This window comes from Rhyacophila brunnea, unplaced genomic scaffold (genome assembly GCF_057557595.1).
Source record: "Rhyacophila brunnea isolate RB1 unplaced genomic scaffold, BYU_Rbru_1.0 scaffold_20, whole genome shotgun sequence".
Taxonomy (NCBI): domain Eukaryota; kingdom Metazoa; phylum Arthropoda; class Insecta; order Trichoptera; family Rhyacophilidae; genus Rhyacophila; species Rhyacophila brunnea.
The window spans coordinates 10,529,962-10,538,007 of record NW_028232860.1 but is presented as its reverse complement, the minus strand read 5'-3'; positions in this window follow the sequence as shown (position 1 = coordinate 10,538,007).

Below are 8,046 nucleotides of genomic sequence, written 5' to 3'. Positions count from 1 at the left end.
ATTCTAATTGGACCCGAAATATAAGAAATAATTACAAGATAAAAAGATTTTTTTTAAGTATACAACGTTTTTAAATTTTCTGTTGAATTACTATGCTCAATATGCTCAAACTTGTACTTGATATGAAGTAAATAAAAAACAAACACACAAACAAATATAGAATACTGAAATGTCATTTTGATTTCCATAGTAACGCACGTGTATATTAATAATTTAGTTGCTAGGACCACCCACTTAGCAACCAATAATAGTGGATTGGATTACGGATTTCTTCCGAAATAACTTTTCATACAAAACAGAATTAACTAAAATGAATTCAACTCTACTTAAAGATGGCTAGAAGTATTAGAAGAATGCATTAGCATCGTGTTCTGATATATTCTAAAAGTTTCAAATGTCTAGCTAGTCAGGAAGTTAGTTAAAAATCGATTGCAAGATTTGTACCGGATAAACAACCACCGGACAAAATAAGAATACGAGCTAATAAAAACGTAGTAGAATGGTCGAAGATAATGCACATATCAATATTTCGGAACAGTATAATCGGTATACTGGGACAGTATATATCGGGGACAGGTACTTTAAAATAAAAATAAATAATTCCATATATGCAATTTTATTTAGGTATGGTCCCAATATTTAAGCTTGATTTGATATAAATAAAAAGGATTTCAAGTTGTACACATTTATTTTTTTTATAAAAATCAATGGTTTTTAAGATAGATATAAAAAATATGAATTAGTCAAAAATCTAAACGGTGAAAAATTGAAAACTTAATAAACTAAATTTTAATAATAAATATAACCATAAAAATAGTGTAATACTAACGTAACCTATGTACCAAATATGTGACAAATTCACATTTTTTTACAATTGTAAGTTTATCTTTGACTTAAAAAAATCTTTTTAATGTTTTCAGATACCTACATATTTATTAATTAATACAGTTGAAATTGTAAATTATCAAAAAGGATTCTCAAATTGCAAGCTTCGTATTTTTCCGCTAGGTTCTCTGTTGGCATATATTAGGTGGTTTTAGCTATCTGTAGTGCGGACAGGTTTGGAGTGATCTTCTAAAAAAATTGCCTGTGCGATAAACTACCATTCAAATATGCGTTACTTTACAATGTGTACCTATTACAAATGTAGAATAATGGTTTTGTTGTCAGGATTTTGTATGCTTTGATTATATTTTCATAAATTACAATGTCGTTTATTTCTAATGAAGCGACCGCGTTGTTTGGTTCATTGAAAAAACTGCCACTGTTTTTAAAACTTACAATATTTTGCATTCGTCCCTTATGCAGCGCTTTTTCGCTTCACTTTTCTTCAACATCTTTAGGACGACCCTTTACTACTAACTATACTATATTAATTATTGTTTTATTTGGTACTTGTAAGCTACCATGCGATCATCGTAAATTATTTATAGCTTTACGCCTGTCTATACCTAGGTGCCCAGTGACGTCCCGTGGGGGTAGGCAGATTGAGCGTCGCTTGGGGGCGGCAGTTACTCGAAGGGCGGCAAATCGAGATTTGGTGTCTTATAGAAATAGCTAAAAATATTTTGTTTAAATGTTGTACCTACCTACAATAATAGGTTTGTAAAAATGGTGTGGAAATAACAAATCTGTGTATTGCTAAATGGTACAAACCAAATGTGTCAGAAATATCAACCAAATACGATATCAGACTTTGATGATTTGGATAAGTGCCTAACTTAATTATATTTATTCGCTTTTTATATCTAAATTTAATGTTGTATGCTTTATTGGTGTATATTTTGTTAGTAATGTATCAATACAACACATTTCTTAGATACTGGAGTCATGAAAGGGTGATAAAAATACTGTATAAAAAATGGGGCGGCTTTTTGGCGCTGCCTAGGGGCGGCATTTTGCCTAGGGACGTCACTGTAGGTGCCTGCATAATATTATGTAGGCATGACATGTGACATTCACATGCAATTCTCGTTTAATTGTTGTACCTACCACGAAAGAAATACAATGGCATGCTCTCATAAATAATTAATACATAGATTGAATTAAAAACTAATGACAAATAGAGCAAGTCTGTCTTATTGAACTAGTGGAAATATATATCGTTACGTAACTTTACGGCTAGGATCAAATAATGACAAAGAAAATAAACTTCGCGTAAGTAATGAAACTTTATTTTTCATAACTCCGTATGTAGGTGCGTTTCACCAATGCGTATGCAGGTTTTTAAAACTACTTAACATTAAATTTGAAGCCTATCGTTTCATACCTCACAACTTTAATTAATAAATCAACTTAATCTAGCAAATAATAAAAAAAATCTGTGTGTGTACTTATGTACGCGCGTTAGAAGTTATACTTCTTTGGCGTAACAAAACAATAACATAACCTGTGATAAACTAGATTCTTCGACTAGCTCTTAATTATCTTGTTAAATTACACACTCAATAAAAAGGACCGCTTATTGGAACGCCGTTGGTTTATTTTTATACACTTTAACTTGTATTACTAAATTATATAATGGTTTATCGTTGTTTTTATTTTTAAAGTACCAACTGTCACTCTGACGTTTAATCATTTGTTTACGTAAGGAATTGCAAATAGGCGACAATAATAAATTCGCTGCCTAGGCAACGGAACAATTCTAAACTATAATATAATACTGTATAATCGTCACGATTGCAGTATCATACTGTGGCGTAAAGGAAGTGCGTTCAGCTTATAACAGAACAATCGGTGGTTCGAATCCAATCGAGTGCGTTTTTTTTCGTGTGAAAAAATAAATTATGTGTTACATGTCAAACGCCAAAAATACACTCTGATCTGATTTCCCAAATGCGCCAATACAATGTCAAATAGGTACCTACCCGCCTTGTTTCATTACTTATTTAAATTATCAATATAAATAACGAGCTTCATTTACCATCTTAACTTTTGCTTTGGAGAATGTAGTTATCAAGGCCGACTATTATAGACAGGCCGAGGCACTGAATTACGAGTTATGATGGTAGTGCTAGTTATTGATTATTTTCAAAAACAATGCGGTGAAATGTTCGCACCAAGTGAAGATTTTAGATTGTATATTTTGTTCAAATAAATTCATGTATTACCATTTGTTTCAATATATGAAAAATAATCATCATTTTCTGGAAACAGTTTACCATATTGTAGGCCTACCTATTCAAAGTATGAGCAATTAGTACTACGCCTTGATTATTTGTAGTGGCCTTAGTGTGTTATTAAATAAAAATCTATTTTCAATTTTAATACATATTATATGAGTTTGTAAGATTAGAATGTTATTTGACACTTTAGTGATTACATATTTAATTATTGTCTTATTGTATCGTTAAAATGGACAGATTCATGACGAGATTATTGCCATTTAAGGCTACCCAATGATTTGGAATATTTATATTAAATAAATTAAATTTGAACTTTATGTAGATAAATGTAATTGAAAACAAATTGTTCATCCGGGCACCATGCCTTCATATTTCTACTTGAAAATATAATGGATAGGTAGGTGGTAGCATTTTTCTAATTCTCAGACGCCTGGTCAGTTTTGCGCCAAGGGCGGTTGCCTCCCGGGTGCTAACCCAAAATAATTTTCTACGATATTGTTATTATTCTTTAATCTGAGGATATTATAAAAGAAATTAAAAAAATTAAGTGAAGTATGTAATCACATTATTTTCGTTACTTATTTAAGTACATTAAATAAAACATTTTTTTTTATAATAATAATGATTGCTGCTGGAAGGGAAATTGTGCGCAGGTTATTTTTTCTATCGAGGAAACATAATCCTAATAAATGATCAAATTTAATATGCAAATATTTACAGAAACGTTTTATGCATATTATGTTACGATACTGACACATTCTATTGAGACTTTGAAAGAATACTTTTCGGTGTTTTCCACCTTTCGTTAGTACTTATTTTATTATACGTATATTCTAGAATCTAGATAATATACAAGTATTTCAACATAATATTATTGTAAAGGATTGCTGATGGTGGAAAGCTTGGTTCACTTTTATTTGAAAATCAATAATTATTGTGTAATGTTTCGATTTAAGGGACAAGGAAATAAAAAAGCTCGAAAAGATAGTATACATAGAAAGAAGTGGAACTTTTATGCGATGTTTGGAGATGGTCACGAAAGAATATATGGATAATTCGACGATAGCTGGTTTCAAACAACTGGTTGAGCCTGGCAGACATATAGTTGAAAGGTAAGAATCTGGTGCGTGCACAAGGGAGGGTTCTTTGGGTCTGAGCCATTGCCATTCTGCATCTTTAAAAACAGACACAGGCGGTCCGACGATCGCTTGTGAAAGCAATATGTCGCAGCGACTAATTGGAAGTATCCTGATATAGCTGCAGGTGTTCATTGCTAGAATCATTGGGACATGGGGAATGTACCCGGTGGGGGTCCACTATAGAGACGGCGATATGTGGTTAGTAGTAGACGATTTAATTTAATATTAGAGTCAAAATGTATTCAATAATAAATTATTACACCACAGATATTTTTTTCGAAATGGAACCCTTCGCCATCTATATTTTTTTTTCTGTATTGGTAGAAATAATGACTTATCAATTACATACAAACGCTGTTAATCCTTTGCTGCTTACCCTGGCAATTTCCCTTAAGGCAAGGAAGCTCTCGTGGTGCAGTGCGTAAGGCGCTGGCCTTCCACCCGAAAGTTCTGGGTTCGATTCCCGGTAAGGACACAATATTTATGTGATTTTCTCAAAACCTGGGCGTTTGTGATTGTTAAAAATTACTAACAACCACCTTGTACGAAAAATGAAGGACATGGTTATTAATAATTAAAAAAAAACAAATCCCTAGGTACCCATTTTTTTTAAAACCATGTTCGATCCTAAGAATATCGGAAGATGGACCTACGGGAGGTTTTATTAATAGATTTTTGTTTTTACGAGAAGTAGATATTAGCCACTTGCTTAACCTATAAGGTACATACTCTGATTCCAAAGATCCATTGAAAAACAATATAAGAATATTTGCAAGACCCGGGAGTCCAATGCAGGATTAACTAATGACATTATAAGCCGTAACCGCTCGGCCATGTTGGGTGTACGCCGTGAAGTAGGTACCTATCCATTTACTGAATCCCATCCATTTAATGCAGTTATTGTATCGCAGCGGAAACACGGAATTTTTATTGTGGTCTTGTACTTATAAAATTCCATTTTTTTGTGTAATTGTGGTCTCGTAATAATGTAATAGCGACTATAATACACGTGCATGGATTTACTGGCAGTATGTATTTTAAACTATCCTGACAATAACTGTTTACACGTAAAAGTACTGACTGTCTTTCCAATCTAATTATTCAAGAGTAAGCGAGACGCGATGTTGTGATTGTATGATACTATTTGACAGGTCGTAAAAATCGGTTAATCTCAAAATGAGTCTCTCCGCGGTGTAGTTAATTTTCTTGCCGGCAGGTGCGCAGATCGAAAAAATCCCAACTTTCACAAGAAAATTCAGAAGCTTCCAAACTTTTTTGATTCATTCATGCAATCTTGCAACTGCAGGACATGTTTGCACACACATTTTCTTGTTATGGCCGCGATAATACTTGCACGATAATTCTTGTTTACATGTGCATTTTCTTGATATTGGTGCTGATAATACATACTGTCAACATTAAATCCTTGCACGTGTAAACGGTGTACAATACCCCGTTTACACGTGTATGGGTGTACTGTGCACGGTAAGAAAATGTATGGGGAAATATGTATTATCCTGCAGTTGGCAAGATTGCGTGCATAAATCGAACAAGATTGGAAGATTCCAAATTGTGATGATTTATTGCGCGCAAGTAAGATTATTTTAGATCTGCGCCTGCGCAGTAGAGCGATAGGGAACATGCCGGTAAAAAAAATTAACTACTCATTTTGAGCTCCGATTTTCAATACGACCCGTCAGATAGTAGTATAAAATGACAACCTCGCGTCTCGCTTACTCTCGAAGAATGAGATTGGAGAGATAGTCAGCAACATTACGTGTAAACAGTTATTGTAATGACAGTTTAAAATAAGCACAATTGTCGCCAGTAATTCCATGCATGTGTGTGTACAGGCGCTATAAGTCTATTTTATTGTGATTTTTCTTTTAGATTTATTTGGCTTATCGTGATTTGCGGCTCTATATTCGCCGTTGTGTTCGTTTCGTTGGAAATTTGGGGAGAATTCGTTGGAAAACCGACCATTGTTTCGATCGAGTCCACGCAGTATCCCATTTGGAAAGTGCCATTTCCCGGCATTGCGCTGTGCAATATTAACAAGATTAGCTACAAGAAAGCTTACATTTATGCATATGAATTGTAAGTAATAACAATGGTCAATGACATACTATGTAAAAATGTCGAGATTAAGCCCCCCTACCTATCGTTAAGGTTAAGACCAGTGTGATGCTCTACAGCAGTGTTCCCCAAAAGTATTCTGCGGAACCCAACGGTTCATCCACGTAAAATTAAAGGTACCTATTCCGTGTATTTTAAGAGTTGTCGGCACTCGTCTCGGCATCATAATATGAAGTACTGATCGCAACCACATTTTGTGGTAGCCAAGTAACATGTGACTCCACGCCATATTGGAAAAATAGCCATTTTTGTTATAATCAGGAAACACACTGACTATAATTATAGAATAACACAGAATTATAAATTTAAGTACTTACATCAGTCACCATAATTTACACCAAATTTCATCGCACAACCACATATGTTCAAATTTAATATATGTGTAAATTAGCACCACAGGCGACACTTTTTTACTATGGCCCTGTCAGCCAACTCTCCTCTTGGGGGCCATGGGCAGGATCATTTTGTGTATAGTGCCAAAAAACTTAATATTCCACCCAACACCAATGTCGAGAGTTTTTCAACCCTATATATATATGTGGTGGATATTTTTGTTATTATTTCACTTTTATCCCTTTTCACTCATTTGATATATAGTAATAGTTTAATTTCTCTGCTTTCTTAATATCGAAAATACCGGTATTTCGGTTTCGGATCCCGGTTTTCAGAATACCGGTATTGCATTCCCTAGATATGATAAATACTTGTCGTGTCTGCTACGTTACGTGTCTGAAATGTAGGATTCCTGCAGATATAAATGAACTATTACAAGTTGTACACGTATAAACATAATAAACATACAAGTAGGTATAAAAATACAAATTGAATAGTTGTCCAGCATACTTGAATGCATAGTTAAATAATGTAGGTACAAAATAATATAATTTCAGGTCTCAGAAGAGCAACGTCAGCATTGAAAGTTTATTGCCAAAAATAATATATTTTGGTCGAAATATTGACTTTTACCCTGACGATAATGACCAATACATGAAACTAATGGATTTCCTGTATACTTACGATGTCAATAAAACCACTGGACTATTTGATACATTCGAAAGAATGAAAGAGGTATGCAATAGTATGTATTAAAGGGGAGAATAATAGCGCCTGTTCACGTGCATGGATTCACTTGCAGTAGTATTGTGTATTTTAAACTATCGCGATAATTACTGTTTACACGTAAAAGTGCTAACTGTCTCGCCAATCTCATTCTTCAAGATTAAGCATCGTTCCATTGCCCAGGCACAGATATCGAACAAATCCCACCTGCTCGCGAAAATTTAGAAGCTTCCGAATTTTTTTAATTCATGTCCTGTCAGCAGTAAATCCATGCATGTGTAAACGGGGTATAAGGCGGCTAGCATCTGCTAGCTCTATCTGGTGACAAAATACGAAATATGCAATTTAGAATTTAGGTAGAAGTACATTTTAAGTCATTTAAATATTAAAATAAATGATGCTTATGTACATAATATTCTATATAAATCATAGATTCTAAAAAAACAGTTTGTTCAATCTCAATTAATCATAAAAACGTTCGTTTCTCAATGGCTTTCATTTTATTGATATTATGGTTATTTTTATCAACAATATACATTTTTAAGCCCCAGAAAAATTATATCACCGTCACTGTCCGGTGACACCCA